Source organism: Trichosurus vulpecula, chromosome 7 (genome assembly GCF_011100635.1).
Source record: "Trichosurus vulpecula isolate mTriVul1 chromosome 7, mTriVul1.pri, whole genome shotgun sequence".
NCBI lineage: Eukaryota > Metazoa > Chordata > Mammalia > Diprotodontia > Phalangeridae > Trichosurus > Trichosurus vulpecula.
In genome coordinates, this window is record NC_050579.1 from 175,192,914 (window position 1) to 175,209,798 (window position 16,885).

Genomic DNA, 16,885 nt, shown 5'->3' on the forward strand with positions numbered 1-16,885 from the left:
TTTCTTATTGGACACAGCCCATATTTATATGATAATTTTAAAAAAGTTTCATTGATGATTTTGCTTTTACTACATAGTCATTTCTCTGTAAGCCCTACTTCATCGAACCCTCCCTTGTAGCACAAAAAGAAAAGAAATTCATCAAAATCAAGCCAATGACTTCATCTGACATATTTTGTAACCTTAGTCTCCACCCCTCTATTAAAGAGATGACAGTGTATTTCATCATGCGTTCTACAATCTGGGATCGGTTACTACACTTGGTAAGAGTTGAGCTGCCTTTTAGTGTTATTTTCCTTTACCTCATTGTAATCATTGTTGATGCGATTCAGAATCATAACTAAGAATTCATGTACCTACTGCAGAAAGGACAGAAAAATTAGGAGCCAAGATAGTGTCTGGCTGGCGTGCAAAGGCCAAAACCATACCTTGGTATCCTGTAAGGGTTTTATGGAGCTAGGGAATGGGTATAGGGTCTGTTGTTTTTTGTCCTTTGTTTTCAAAGAGGACCATAACATCAGTGAGGTGATGCCATGACATGCAAGTGAATTGGATTTAAGGAAGGGAGGACTATGCAAAGTCACCAACCTCACTTTCTCCTCTGGAGCCATCTGGGTCTAGTGGCTAGATATAAATCAGAGCAAGGAAAGATGGTCTTGGATGTAGTGGGAGACCTTGGACTTTTTAAGCTAAGGTCTTTAACAGGTCTCAGTTTGACAGAGGCAATGCCTATTTAGTGATTAAGGCTAGGTAAGAAATTAGCCAAAGAATAGTCTCTTTTATATATTAAAAAAAATCATTCTGGGAGGGGCATTTCTGGCTAAAACAGAAACAATTATATTTACATTCAACTCTGTGCCCATCAGGGTCCAAACAATGACCAAGTGGGGCTTCACCTGGAACCCATTGTTGGCTAATCAATGAGAGCAAGAGTGATTTGGGTTTAAGGCATGGTCCTTAAAGAAACCTAGCCTAAACTCCAAGATATCTTCCAAGGTTTCAGTGATCAAAATGTACATTCCTTTGGGCAGACCACCTACAGGAAAGGAAGAAAGAAAGAAGGAAAGAAACAGGACTGTGTTCTCAAAGAGGACCATGATATTAGGGAGGCGATGCTATGACATACAAGTGAATTGGATTCAAGTGAAAGAGGATTGTGCAAAGTCACTAGTATCACTTTCTCCTCCCCAGCCATCTGGGTCAAGTGGCCAGATAGATCGGTACAACTAGAGATGGCCCTCCTGTAGGATCTAGCTGCCAAGAGAAGGAAGTATAAGAGGCTGCTGCTTCCAAAGGTGAGACTAGGGTGGGGGATGAACTTGTTTGGTACGTGAGATAGGAAGGGAAGAAGCTCCTTAGCCATTTCTCTGAGTCATGCCTTATTTTCCTGGTTCTATTTATTTGATTTAGCATCAGTTTGTACAAGTCTTCCCATATTTCTCTCAGCCCCTCATAGTTTTCATTTCTTATAGCATAATAATATTACATCGCATTCATACGCTAGAATATCTTCATCTATTGCCCAATGGACATCCATTTTATTTCCAATTGTTTTGACTTTACAAAAACTGTTGCTATGAATATTTTGGTACATTATCAACTTATGTTTTTCTCTTTGTCCGTGGGGTATATAGGGAAGGAAGGGATAAAACGCATTTATCGAGTTTCATTCTCTTCCAGGCACAGTGCTAAACACTTTACAAATATTATCTAATTTAATCCTCACAACAACTCTAGGAGATAAGTGCTATCGTTAAGGAAACAGGCAGACCACAGGTAAGTGATTTGCCCTGGGTCACACAACTGGTAATTGCCTAAGGCTGGATTTGACCTCTGGTCTTTCTGACTCCATGTCCAGTGCTCCAACCACTGTACTACCTAACTTTCCTTGCATTTTAGTACTTTATTACCTTCAATTTGCATTTGATTTATGTTATCTATCCATAATTTTTCTACTTGTTTCATGTCCAAATGTTTTATCTCCCCCCAAATATTGTGAGCATTTTCAGAGAAAGATCCTAATTACATAATTCTCTCATATTCCTTCTAGTCTCTAACACATTATGAAATATATATATAGTGAAATACAAAAGGCTCAATTTCATAAATGCATTTGTATTTGATTGAACTGAAACTGAGGATGATTTTGCAGGATTTGTCTTAGTGTGGCACACATGGTTCTGCTGATACGTGGCATGATCATACAAATGAGCTACAGAGTTTGGCTGATTTCTTCAGTCAGATGTCATTTGATTATCATTTTATAGATGTTTCTACAGTGTAGGCCTAAGTTGAATGTGTGCTTTAGAAAATGGATGCACAGATAAAGTTACTAAAATGCTCTTACTCTTTAACCCAGAGATTCTACTGTGGGGTATATGTATCAAGAAAATAACTGATAAGAAAAAAAAGCCTCATATGCACCAAAATATTTATAGTAGCACCTTTTCATCATTGAAAAGAACTGGGAAAAAGTACATGCTTAAAAGGAAATATTAGGATTAGGGAAGCAGGGAGAGACTTTCATACTCTGACGCAGAGTAATGTAAGCAGAGCCAAAAAATATTTGCTGTTCAGTTATGTCTGACTCTTCATGACCCTGCCCTGTGGACCATAGTATCCATTAGATTTTCCTTGGCAAAGACACTGGAATGGTTTGCTATTTCCATCTTCAGTGGTTTAGGCTAACAGGATTAAGTAACTTGACCAGAGTCACACAGCTAATAAATGTCTGAGTCTGGATTTGAACTCAGGTCTTCCTGACTCCAGATCCAGTGTTCTATCCACTGAACATCCTAGCTACCTCTTAAAAAACTATATCTATCTATCTATCTATCTATCTATCTATCTATCTATCTATCCATACACACATATATATAAAATGTATGTACATATACACATGTATATATGTAGCCTATATATACACACACACATATACACACACATGTACAAATATATATATGTATATTAACTAAAATAACGTCATGCTATACAAGTAACTACAACAATGCTGATGGAAAGAACCACTACCACAAAGAGATTGAATACAAATGTTTCAAAGTTAAAAATTATAGTGAACAAGCATAAAGCCTCAAAGAGGAGATCTAGGAAGACACTTCTCCCCACTCCTTTGCAGATATGGTAGGTCCACAGGTATGGAATGTTACATATATTTTCAGACTTCTTTAAAGTAAATATTAGGTTTGCTGATTTGTTTTCTTTTTTCTTTGTTTTTACTTTTAAAATATTCTTTGGTTGTGGAGGGGTGAGTAGGATAATAGTAGAAATTTAAATGATATAAAAAAGGTCAATAAAATTTATTTTAAAAAACGAAAGTGAATTCAGAGCTTTTTGTGATAGCAAAGGAATGGAGAAAAAGTAGATAACCATTGATTACAGAATGGATAAACAAATTGTGGTAATAAAGAATTCAGAGAACCATAGCCTTCCTTACAAATAAGCAGAATCAGTACAACAATATAAACAATTACTATAACAATATAAATGGAGAGAGAGAGAGAGAGAGAGAGAGAGAGAGAGAGAGAGAGAGAGAGAGAGAGAGAGAGAGAGAGAGAGAGAGAGATAAAGGAAGGAAGAAAGGAAGGAAAGAAGAAAGAAAGGAAGGAAGGAAGGAAGGAAGAAAGAAAGACTAAGTGCTCTTTAATTAGAATGACTGAGCTTGGCCTCAGGAACAAAAATATTTAGGAAAATGCTCCTCCTTTTCTCCTTTCTTTTCAGAAATGGGTGACAAAGGATGCAGAATTTTGTATATGTTGTCACATTCAATTGATGTGTTGGTTAATTTTGCTAAACTTTTTTTCTGTCTTTTTTATTCTTTGCAACAAGGCTATAGCAAGGATTTTTGTGCCTTTTAAAATATTTGGCCTATTTTATATTTTTTAAGGTGTCATTTTCTTCATTTTTTTTTGTGCCTCCTTTACCAAGCTGTTGATTCTTTCTTGCATCACTTTCATTTCTTCCCCCTATTTTTTTCTCTGTTTCTCTTGATTTTTAAAATCCCTTTTTAGCTCTTCCAGGGCCTGAGACCAATTCACATTTTTCTTTGAGACTTTGCATGTAGGTGCTTTGATCTTATTGTCTTCTTCTGAGTTTATGTTTTGGTCTTTGCTATCACTATAATAAATTTCTATGGTCAGGTTCTTTCTTTGTTGTTTGCTCATTTTCCAGGGTTTTTAATTGCTTTTAAGTTTATGTTAAAGTTGGGCTCTGATCCTGGGGTAGAAGGGCCATTCTCCCGAGCTTCAGGTTTTTGTGTTGCTGTGTTTAGAGCTAGTTCTGAGAGTCTGTAAATTTCAGTTCTTCCATAGTGGTGTTGTCTAAGGAGAGGAATGGTCAATGCTCTCCTGCCCTGCAATCTGCTCTTTGAGGGACCATAAGCACTCTTTTCCATCTTGGAACTGTGACCAGGGTCCCTGCTCTTCCTACTTCTTCTTTATGCCTTGGTACTGTGACCCAGAATTATGTATGAGCAATGCAATAGAGTCCTTCACTCAGTTCCAACAGTCTTCTGTAATCTATTGACCAGTTTTCCAACTCCTTTACTATATCTGGGCTGAGAACTCCAGAAGCTGCTTCTGATTCAGTTAGCTCCAAGTCTCGCTGCTGGTTTGCTGGGATGTGGCCTGTGCTGCTGCTGGTGTTGGACTGCACTCCACTCTCACCCCAGGGGGATAGATCTTTCCTGCTGACCTTCTAAGTTATCTTGGGCTATAAAATTGTTTCACCGTGTCCTTTTGTTGCTTCTGCCACTCCAGAATTCATTTGAGGTATTATTTTAATGTTGTTAGAGGAAAATTTGGGAAAGCTCAGGTGAGTCTGTGCCTTTATTCTGCCATTTTGACTCCTATATTATTTTTAAAAGGGAAAAACAACATGCAGAGATGCCACTCTTAACTCAGGCATTTGGCCAGTTTGAAAATACCACTAGTTCCTGAGTCAGCAGTTCTATTCTGTGCCCAGGAGCAGAGATATGGAATGCAGTGTGGCATTCCATTTAGCAGTTTGTTGCCTACTAATTATGCTTGCTAGGAAATATTCCCTATTGTGCTTGATCTCATTAAATGATATAACATAACAAGAAGATATTTCTCCCAAAGTCAGTAATTTTATGTTTGGTATTTTAAATTTATTTTTCTTCAATTGCTTGCATGCCTTGATTAGAAGGAGTATAAGCCATTTCTGAAAGCCTGACTCTTGAGATAAAAGGGAGGCCCATTTCAAAGCTTCTCTGTTAAGTACAGCAATGTGACTCATTTTATTTGTATCAAATTGTGTGTATTTCATAGTGTTCTTTTTCCCCATAAGGAAATGGATTGATGAGAAGGGAGTAGTTTGCTTATTTGGGGAAATGGATGAATCTTTCCTGGCAACACCGCTTTGAGTAAATTATTTATTCCCAGGTATCAAGTTCTCTCTCATAGTCCCAATTTTTTAGCCATGGGTCTGGGGAATGGGAACCTCATTAGGAGGGCCCCCTTCTGGAATTTGGAGTTTTCTGATCTTTCAGAGATTATAAGTTACCCACCTCCTGAGAAAGATTTTGATAAATGCACAAAACAAAGTGAGTCTAAGGCAATGGAGAATTGAGTGAACACAGAGATTGCTTGCCAGATGCAATTAAACCTTGTTTTATAAAAATGATAATTTCCAAGATGGTGTTAGAGTTTTCTTTGTACAAAGTTGCCTGAGTTCATAATCTTTGCTGAAATGAAACTTGAATGTCTTAAAGATCCTTAATTATGGAGTAAAAGATAATAGATATTTCTTTCAAAGTTCTTTTGACTTTTCTTTACAATATTTGTAGCGAATTGGTCACCTACCAGTGTGTGGCCTGGATGCTGCTTATATCCCTGATACAGGAATATTCTAGTGCCACATTTCTGACTCTTAATGGTACCTTGATGAATATTAGTTCCTGGTCCAAATGTGGTAGCACATGCTTGTAATCTCTGCTGCTGGAGTGGCTAATCCTGGAGGTCTCTTGAACTCTGGAGTTCTGAACTGCTAAGCCATTGGGTATTCATCCTAGGTACAACAACAATATAGTGATCCCTAAAAGCTGAGGACCACCAGACTGGCTAAGGAGGGGGTGAATCAACAGAATTCTTGGCCCTTGTCATAAAATGAGGCAGATCAATGCTCCCATGCCAATCAGCAGCGCTATTGAGCCTATGATTAGCCACTTTACTTCAAGCCTAAATAATAAAGAGATGCAATCTCTTAAAAAAATAAAATTAATCTCTGAAATGAAAGAGATTACATAAGGACTTATATATGTATACATATACACATGTATATGTATACCATATATATATATACATATATATATATATATAGTATTAGTAATTGCATACCTTCTGATAAAGCCATGTGATTATAGAGCACCCAATCAATTAGAATCAATAAGGATTTATCACATGTCTACTATGTTCTAGGCATTGTGCCGGGTGCTATTGATATAAATATAAAAGTAAGGCAGTACCTGCTTCCAAATTTGTGTTCTATTGAAAGCATATAATATGTTAATAGAAGATATGTGTGCAGCAAATAAAAATTCATGGGGAGTGTCATATCAAACAGGGAAATCAAGGAAGGTCTTTATAGGGAACAGATTTTACAAAGGTATACAAGTAGATAATGAAATGTCTTTTATGAGAAATAAAATAGGCGTAATTGTCTGGGACTTGGAAGGAAGAATGTGTAATCAGTTCAGAAAGACAGACTGAGATTCATGGTGTGCACATGTAGGCAGCAGCACATTGCTAACAATAATTTACCTAAAGGATAGTGTCTGAGAAATGTGCGATGTCTCTCAAACACCTTAATCTAATTAGTTCCCGTGATCAGCAACTCTTCCTTACTTCAGCCACACACAAAGATGGCCATACTCTTGATCTTACCATCATGCATAAATATACCATCCTCATCTTCAAGAATTTCAAAATCTTCCAGTCTGATCAAAATCTATGGGCTTTCTACCTCTCTTTCGGCCTTCCCTTACTAGACCCTACCCCAATCTCTTGACTCCTTAGTTCTCTCCCAAACCATTTCCTCCTAACTTTTTCCCCATTTTGACTCCTTGGGGAATGAGTCCAACTTCACAGTGTTCTCTCCAGTCTCTGTCCCCCTTGTCATTTTGCCAATTATACCCTGCCAAGACTCAGCTGTGGATCATTCCCACCATCTGCTGCCTGTACTCCTACACCCATGTTGCTAAACAAAGGTGGATAAAATCACACAACTGTTCTTCTGACTGGGCTCGCTGCAAATATATGTTACAAAACCTCAGCTAGGCTCTACTGCTGTTAAGCGATCTCTCTACACCTCCCTTATCAACTCACTATCCCACTTTTCACAGCAGCTCTTCCAAATCTTTTCATCCCTCTTTACACCTCGCATGGCTCTCTCTTCCCCCTTTCAGCTGAGAACCTTGTCTGATATTTTGTTGAAAAAATTGTGGTCATTTGCCATAAGCTTCTTCTTTTCCTTTCTTCTTCATTTCATATCACTAAGATGATTTCTGCCACTATCTACTGCTTCACTCCTATTTCACATGAAGAGGTGGCCTTAACCAAAGCAAACCCCTCTACCTCCACAAGGAATCTCATTCCTTTCCATCTCCTCCAACAAATTGTCCTTTCTGTTATTCCAACTCTTGCTTATCTTCGATCTCTCCCTATATACTGGCTCCTCTGTCACCTCAAAACGTGAACACGTCTTCCTCACCCTCAAAAAGCCCTGTTGATCTATCCTCTCTAGATTATTGGGACACCACTTTCTCCTTGTTCTCCCCTTATCTATCTTATAGATCCTTTTCAGTCTCCTTTGCTGGATCTCCATCCAGGTGATGGGCATCCCACAAGACTCTCTCCTGGGTCCTCTTCTCTTTCTGGGCTTCTTCTCTTCACTTGGTGACCTCATCAACTCCTATGGATTTAGTTACCATCTCTATGATGGTGATTTTCAAATACCCATCCTGCCCAACCACTCTGCTGATCTCCAATCTCCCATCTCCACCTGCCTTTCAGACATCTCAAAATGGGTGTCTAGTTAACATCTTAAACTCAATATGTCTAACACAAAACTCGTTATCTAAACCTTTCTTGCCTCCTACTTTTCCTATTACCATAGGGGACTTCCAGTCCCCCAGGCTCATTATCTGGATGTTATCCTCTGCTCCTCACTATCTTTCACCCCCCCATCCCTATATCCAATATGTTGCCAAGACCTGTTAATATCACCTTTGCAATTCTCTTTGTAATACTTTCTCTCCTTGATACTTCTGCCACCTTGGTGCAGACCCTCGTTATCATAGTTTGACTACTGCAAAAGCCCCGTGGTGAGTCTGTGTTCTTTAAGTCTTTTTGGCATTCCAACTCATCCTCCATTCAAAGTGGTTTTTGTAAGCATGGGTCTGACCATGTCACCTCCTTCTCAATAAACTTCAGTGGCTCCCTATTACCTCCAGGATCAAAGACAAAATTCTATTTGGCATACAAAGCCCTTCATAATCTAGCCCACTATCCTACTTTCTAACATTCTTACACTGTAATCCCTGCTACATAGTCTTCATTCTAGTGGCCTTGGATTCTTTGCTATTCTACAAACAAGATGCTCCAGTTTCTTGGCTCCAGGAATTTTCCCTGCCTATTTCTCCATGCCTGGAATGTTCTCCCTCCTCATATCCACCTACTGGCTTTTCTGGTTTCCCTTCATCTCAACTAAAATTCTATCTTCTACAGAAGCCTTTCCCAACTTCTCTTCCTTCCCTCCATTAATTATTTCCTTTTTGTCCTACATATGTCTTGTTTGTACATATTTGGTTGTTGTTTCCCCCATTATAGTGGGAGCTCCTTAGGGACAGGATCTGTCATTTGCCTTTTTCTTTTTTTTTCATCCTCAGTGCTTAACACAGTGCCCGGTTCATTTGTTGTTCAGTCATGTCTGACACGTCAGGATCCTGTGGACCTTACTTTCTATGGGGTTTTCCTGATAAATATATTAAAGTGGCTTGTCATTTCCTTCCCCAGTGGATTAAGGCAAAAAGAGGTTAAGTGACTTGTCTAGGGTCACACAGCTAGCAAGTGTCAGAGGCCAGACTTGAACACATGTCTTCCTGACTCCAGGTCTAGCCGTCTATTCACTGAACCATCTAGCTGCCTCCTAGGCAACCAAAGGTTGGGTGTTTTATCCAAGGTCACATAACTAGTACATGTTTGACAGCAGATTTGAACTCAAGTCTCCTTGACTCCAGGCTAAGCACTCTATTCACTGTGCCATCCAGCTGCTCCTATGCTCCTAGCACATAGTAAGAGCTTAATAAGTGTTTATTGGACTGACTGATTAGAAAAGGAAATTGGCTAGTTATGTAGTAAAAGTGAAGTGTAACATGTGTGTAACAATATAAAGTATACTTCACATACATTATTTAATTTGATCATTACAACAGCCCGGTGAAATAGATACTATTATTGCTTCCCCATTTTATATATGAGGAAACTGAGGCACAGAGAGGTTAAGTGACTTGCCTAGAGTCTCTCTCTCTCTCTCCCTCCCTCCCTCTCTCTCTCTCTTTCTCCCTCTCTCTTTCTCTCTTTCTCTCTCTCTCTCTCTCTCTCTCTCACACACACACACACACACACACACATACACACGCAGACACACACACACACACAAATATATGTCAGGATTTGAACCTTGGTATTCCTGACTCTTGAGAAAGAATATTCCATCCAAGGAGGATTGTGGGAAGAACAGGATCCCAGATACCCACAAATACCCCAGTAAAGCTCTACGAACAGAAAAGAAAGTAGAAAGATAAAACCAAAGAGAGTCAAATATAAACTCCTGTATTTAGTCCTGGGCTATACCAAAGACTATTGTATTCATGCAGTAACCCCAGATGGCAGTAAGTCAGGGTAGGTGGAAGATGTCCCTTTGTCCAAGCAGCCCAATCTCACATTAGGAGACAAGCCTCAAGCAGTGCTTGGGGCAGCGATGCTCCAGAGCCTTGTCTGCATTAAGACACAAGCCCAGAGAAGTTTTTGGGTAGTACCAACCTAACCCAGCATCCAGGCAGCTTTGGCTTAAACCACAGTAGGAGACAGGACCAGAAAATTCCCTCAGAAGTTGGGTCCTAGTTTTATCTTCTGAAACTCAGTATAAAGCAGGACAGGACACAGAAGAATTAGAGTGAAGTTTGACCCAGGCTTGAACCTCTAGCCCAGAAACTGATGTTAGGGGTGTGAGTAAATAGAAGAACACATTGAACACAATGAAGAGATACTTTTAATTAAGAGATACCCCAGGGGTAAATATAAAAGAACGTAATAATAGTTAGAATTTTATAGCACTTGTTATGTGCCAGGCACTGTGCTCAGTGTCGCATAATTATTATCTCACTGGATGCTCACGACAACCCTAGGAGGTAGGTGAGGTTATTATCTACTGTGCCACCTAGATGTAAAAAAACAAACAAGCAAACAAAAAGCAATTCCAAGACAAGTCCAATTATAGATAGAGCACTGGGCCTGGAGTCAAGAAGATCTGGGTTCTAATCTGCCCTCAGACACTCAAGAGCTGAGTGATGCTGGGCAAGTGGCTTAATTTCTATTTTGGATAGTAACAGCACCTACTCCGTAGGGTTGTTGTAAGGATCAAATGAGATAATATTTGTAAACCATTTAGTGCAGTGCCTGACACATTGTAGACACTATATAAATGCTCACTCCCTACCCTTTCTGTTTTCCACTACAAGAGAAGAAATAAAACAAGAAATAAAATGGAATATAGGAAGGAAAGAATGGCAGGAAGAATTAATGCCTTAGAACAGATGGCAGCAAACCTTTCTGAGAACACGAGCGAGCGTATGATCCTCAGCCATTCTGTGAAATAGATAGGATGTGTATTATTATCCCCATTTGATTAAGGGGGCTTAGTGAATTGCCCCTGGTTACAGAAAGTGCAGGAGCAGCAAAGCCAGGCTTCCTAACAGACAACTCCTGCCTTTGACACTGGCTCACAGTATGTGCCCTAATGTGCGTCTGAACTCTAATTAGCTCAAAGTCACAGAAGGAACAAAGAAATAGAAGCAAAATATTTTGAATTCTTCTAAAGTAAGTTGTCATTTAAAATATTTTTATATTATTGTACACAGAGAGACGATACTTGCTATACGTCAAATATTTGACATGCCCCAAACCAGAATCCTGAAGGTGGTTTGAGCAGAATGTAAAACTTTAAAAAGTGAGACTAACATATGGAGACTAGAAGGTATCAAAATATGTAATCTTTTGTCTACATAGGAAAACTTTTCAGTTTCACATTATTCTCAGAAACCATCATAATTTATCAAGAGTATTGTTTATATACAAAAATTTCAAGGTAAATGCTTTAATAGGTTTTTGTGGATTGGGGGAAGGGGAGAGGGGGGAATATAAATTGTTTTTGTCTCTCTAATATGAGATGGCTCATTTCCTAGCTTGCTCATAAACATGTACGTCTATATAAGTGCAAATGCAAAGGATTCTTGTCCTGTAAGCTGCTATAACTCATGTTACTAAGTGAAAGGCACATTGAGGGATCATTGCTCTGCATTCTTTATTGTTTTTTTCTCAACAACAACCTATTAAAATTTTATGGTGTCTTGATTTCTATTTGCTTCAAGTGGCTCGAAGACCAACACTATATAATTTTCAACTCAGTTGTATTGGTAACTCAAGCTGTCTAGAAACCACTCTGTCTAGAGCTTTTGTTCTCTTTGCTTTTATCTCAACTGTAAATCAATAATGAACTTGTGGAGTTGTTTTCTGAGTTGATGGCATAAATTAAACAACCAAGTATTTACTGAGTACCAGCTATATGCCCAGCATCCTGCTAGACTCTATAGTGGAAGATACAAAAGAAGGAAAGGTCCCTTCCCTCAATGACCTTACAATCTGCTCGTAGTCAAACTGCTAACTGCTTTTGAAAAAATAAATGTTGCAATCTGGAAATCTTCTAAGATGTATAAAGCATCTTGGCAGTCTAAGAGAGCCCCTGATTCTCTCTAGATTACATTGGCAATGTTCAAGGTTATGTAGTGTATGTGAAGGAAAAGATTATATCCTGTGAATGGCGGTACTTGTTGTAAATGGTACTTTCCAAACAGATGAGCTCTGTTGGATGTGGGACAGCACAAGTTATTCTAGAGCTAAGTGGCACCATGATTTTTTGTTTTATGTCCTTAGTTAGAACCTTTTGGGGTTCTGTAGCTGATGCTATAATTTGTTATACAGTTACCATAGTAATAAAGTACACTTAAAAGTCTTTATTCATCTTTTGTTTCTTTCTAGCACTGACACAAACACATCAGTTTTTATCCCCCAGAGTGCCTCACATGTAAAGCACATAAGAAGTAATCAATAAATAGTTGTTGATTTCCAAATACCTCTAGCTCTCCCTTCAGATTGATACTAACAAAGCCTTAAGTAGGAATTTCCCATCCTCCATTGTCTAATTCATGAGTCCCATACTCATATATCACAACCAAAGTAGAAATTAAATCACCTAATGATTGCTGACTAAAGACAGAAATTACCATCTTCAATATGTCTCTCTAACCTCTGGAAATCTGAATTGAATTTAAGGCAAGTCATGCAAGATGGCTCCAGCTGTTGTGTAGCATTCATCTCTCCTTCTAAGTCTGACCAATCCAAAAATCAGGTCCAGGAAGCCTCCTGTATTAGATCTCATTATAGGTCTTGTGAGTCTGTTGGCTTCGTTGAGATCCACTATGCTAGTAATATATTTTTGGTGGACACATCGGGACACTAACAGTTAAACGGCAGTGCAATTCAGCAGTTTCTCTCCCAAAATACAACAATAAAAAATGTAATAATAGAATTGCTGGAAATATGCGTGGCATGTGTATTAGGAGGGCAGAGTTTATAATCTCAAAGAGGATCATAAACATGTCTGAAACGTTCGGAACCGCCGGATATAAGAAACTCTCAAAGTAGAAGGCAAAAGAATCAAAACATATATTTAGGCTCCACAGTAACCAACCCATGAACCAGCAACCCCATTTTGATATATTGATCAAAAGCTTCCAGGCCCAATAAGTACGCCTTGAAAGAGTAACCAGGAGGCTACAGAGAAGCACGATTGCATAAAGCAAAATCATGCTTCCCCCTCTATGGTAATAAGATTACCCACTGGCCTGAAGTCTTTGTTCAGCTTCCTCCCGTAGGTCAGCTCTGCTACTGGCAGCTCCTGCTTCAGCTGTGGCTGTGGCTGTGGCTGTGACTGCAACTGTAGCTGTAACTGTAACTGTAACTGTAGCTGTAACTGTAGCCGTAACTGTAGCTGTAACTGTAGCTGTAACTGTAGCTGTAACTGTAGCTGTAACTGTAGCTGTAACTGCCTCTGGCTCCAACGGGAGCTGCTTTTAACCATCCAGCTTCTGCGGGGGTGCAAGGCACGCCGGGGAAAGCACAGGCCCCCCCAATCTGCCCAAGCAAGGCGAAGGGGTCGACCAGAAAAGCACAGGCCCCCTCCATCAGCTTAAGCAAGGGAAGCAAGGCGAAGGGGCCGACAAGCCCACCCCAGCCCAAGACACAAACAGCATTCAGCTCAGGGGAAAAAGCCAAACCAGTCAAGGGCACCTGCCGACCAAGTGCCAAGGAGCCCATTCTTGGTTGCCAACACACTCCACCCCTTGTTATAGGATACATAATCTAATCAGCCATGTATCCTAGAACATACATTGTGATCCAATTACAAAGGAAACTAAAACATATCATTCATTATAAAGCAAAACATATCATTTGGTGACATTCCTAAATATTGGTTTACGATTCAAATGTGATCCACCCCTAGATCCCAGCAAGATAATCTCTTCAATCAATCATCCCCAAAATAATTATTAATAATTCAAATGTCCACCCCTAAATCCTTGTATCCATTACATAGGATCAATAATATCATAACAATAAAACAACACAGCAAGGATAACACAAAATAAGTAAACAGAACACTATCATCATTTCCACCCCCCTTGAACGATTGGGGCTCAAAATCTTGGGGTGAGGGGTGAAGGTCTCATTTTCCATAGCTTCTTCATGCTGAAATTGGATGTAGAGATGGCCCTGCCCCCAAAAAGTCCCATTCCAGAGGTCATTTCTTTAACAAGCTGGCAGGAATTCCAAGAATGCTACATGCTTAGGCAGTCACCGGAAAGTGCAGGGTGCTTAAGCCTGAAGGAAACAAAACTAGCAACAAGGTTAGCCAAAACAAAGGACAAAAAGAATAGACAAGTATGGACTATAATTCTTCAAATAAAATCATCTCAAGTTTGGTTGAGATTTCAGTTATGCAAAGATCCAACATCAGAGCCAAACTCAGGTGGGAAATGTTTCTTTTCAAAAGGAACATAATGAGGAAGCCAAGAGGATCCCACCCTAGATAGAGACTAAGATTGTCCTCCCAGCCTTTCCCCAAATGTACAAGTTTTCATCCTGTTAATCACACAAGGTCACCTTCACTCTGAGTGGCTTGTGGGCTTGCAGGAGCAGTTCTTATTTCCCTATCTCTCCTGTTATCAAGGCCTTTATCTCTGTACATTCTATATAATTCATTGGTTGGAATTCCATCTATCATTTCAAAACCTACCCCTGCTCTCAATAAAGCAGTAAACATTTCTTTCCTTGTTACTCTCCTTTGGCGCCAAGTTTGCTGGTTATTCACCCTTCTCTCTCGAGGAGATCTATCCCTTCCCCAGTCACCTAAGTCATGTAACTGTAAAATCTTATTTATCACTGTTGTAAGACGGCTCCCTACTTCTCCAAGTAATAAATTCAAAATTAGTTGTTTATAAGCAGGGGGAGCTGTCCTAATTATTAAATTCCTATGAGGCAGTCCCATTGGATCATTGTAATATTTGTCTGCAGTTCCTATCATAATGGCAGTCTTCATTACCTCCTCCTTTAGTCTCATGATACAATCTCTAAGTGAATACCAGGGTCTGTGCTCAGTGGGCCACATAGAATCAGTAGCATATCTCTTATTGCATCCCACAGCAGGCTAATGCCAACAGAGTAGTCCTGCTATCACCATCTCCTTGCTGATGATGTTCCCTAAAAGCTTGTTGAACTAGAGGATCATGGCTGATACCTATGAATCTCATGCAGTCTGTCCTATCTACTGATATTCCACTGGCCCCTTGATCACTGAGTCTTACCATCCAAGATATCAATGGTTCTCCTATTCTTTGGCTGAATCTACTCAAAATATCTGTGACCTCTTGCGGTGAGAAATCTTCCTGAATTTCCCTTGTAACTGAATCTTCACCTCGGGTTTCTGTCTTCCTCCTTTGTATGGGTCGAGCCCTTGTCTGATCATTTAACCATCTCCTATTCTCTGTGTGAGGCACATCCTGAACCCCAGTAGTGTTTTGTGCCTCAGCCCCTAACATTGTCTCATTCTCTCCCCACTCACTTCCTCTGCCACCATGGCTAGGACGAAGCAGGCAGTCAGGCTCTTTCTGGGCTGGGTTGAAATGCACTCTGGGCTTTTTTGGTCTCCTGTTGCTCTTAGCCACATTAATAGAAAAGTTCTCATTTGAGTCAGTTTGGTCTCCTGCTATCTGAGATTCCCCTTCTTCCTGTGGGGTAGGAGTGCCCCCATGTCTTTCACTTAATCTCAATCTTTCGTATACTAGCCGGTAGGCTGATAACACTATCCAGCTTTGCCTAGATAGTGATGCCCCTGACTGAATCCCAACTTCTCGTAAACACTTTTCCAAATCCCTAGGATCTCCTCTCCGTAGCCTTGGTTCCCAGTTTTCACAGGGTCCAGCTTTTTTAGCCAATTCTTTTGCTAGGGAGGAATAAAATGGATCCTCCCATCCTGGGATATTCATCTCTTCCTCTGGAATTGTTCTGCTTCTAAATAGAGATCTTATACCTAGCGATCCCATCCTCGTCGCCAAATGTATTAGGAGGGCAGAGTTTATAATCTCAAAGAGGATCATAAACATGTCTGAAACGTTCGGAACCGCTGGATATAAGAAACTCTCAAAGTAGAAGGCAAAAGAATCAAAACATATATTTAGGCTCCACAGTAACCAACCCATGAACCAGCAACCCCATTTTGATATATTGATCAAAAGCTTCCAGGCCCAATAAGTACGCCTTGAAAGAGTAACCAGGAGGCTACAGAGAAGCACGATTGCGTAAAGCAAAATCATGCTTCCCCCTCTATGGTAATAAGATTACCCACTGGCCTGAAGTCTTTGTTCAGCTTCCTCCCGTAGGTCAGCTCTGCTACTGGCAGCTCCTGCTTCAGCTGTGGCTGTGGCTGTGGCTGTGACTGCAACTGTAGCTGTAACTGTAACTGTAACTGTAGCTGTAACTGTAGCCGTAACTGTAGCTGTAACTGTAGCTGTAACTGTAGCTGTAACTGTAGCTGTAACTGCCTCTGGCTCCAACGGGAGCTGCTTTTAACCATCCAGCTTCTGCGGGGGTGCAAGGCACGCCGGGGAAAGCACAGGCCCCCCCAATCTGCCCAAGCAAGGCGAAGGGGTCGACCAGAAAAGCACAGGCCCCCTCCATCAGCTTAAGCAAGGGAAGCAAGGCGAAGGGGCCGACAAGCCCACCCCAGCCCAAGACACAAACAGCATTCAGCTCAGGGGAAAAAGCCAAACCAGTCAAGGGCACCTGCCGACCAAGTGCCAAGGAGCCCATTCTTGGTTGCCAACACAGCATGCCAAGTCTCTACTTTGTTTTTCCTTATTGAACATGAAGCATTCTGAGCTCAGATCATTGAAATTACTTGCCTTCTCTTTATTTCCTCTCACCAACTGGTCGTTGACTGCAGGGCCTTGTAT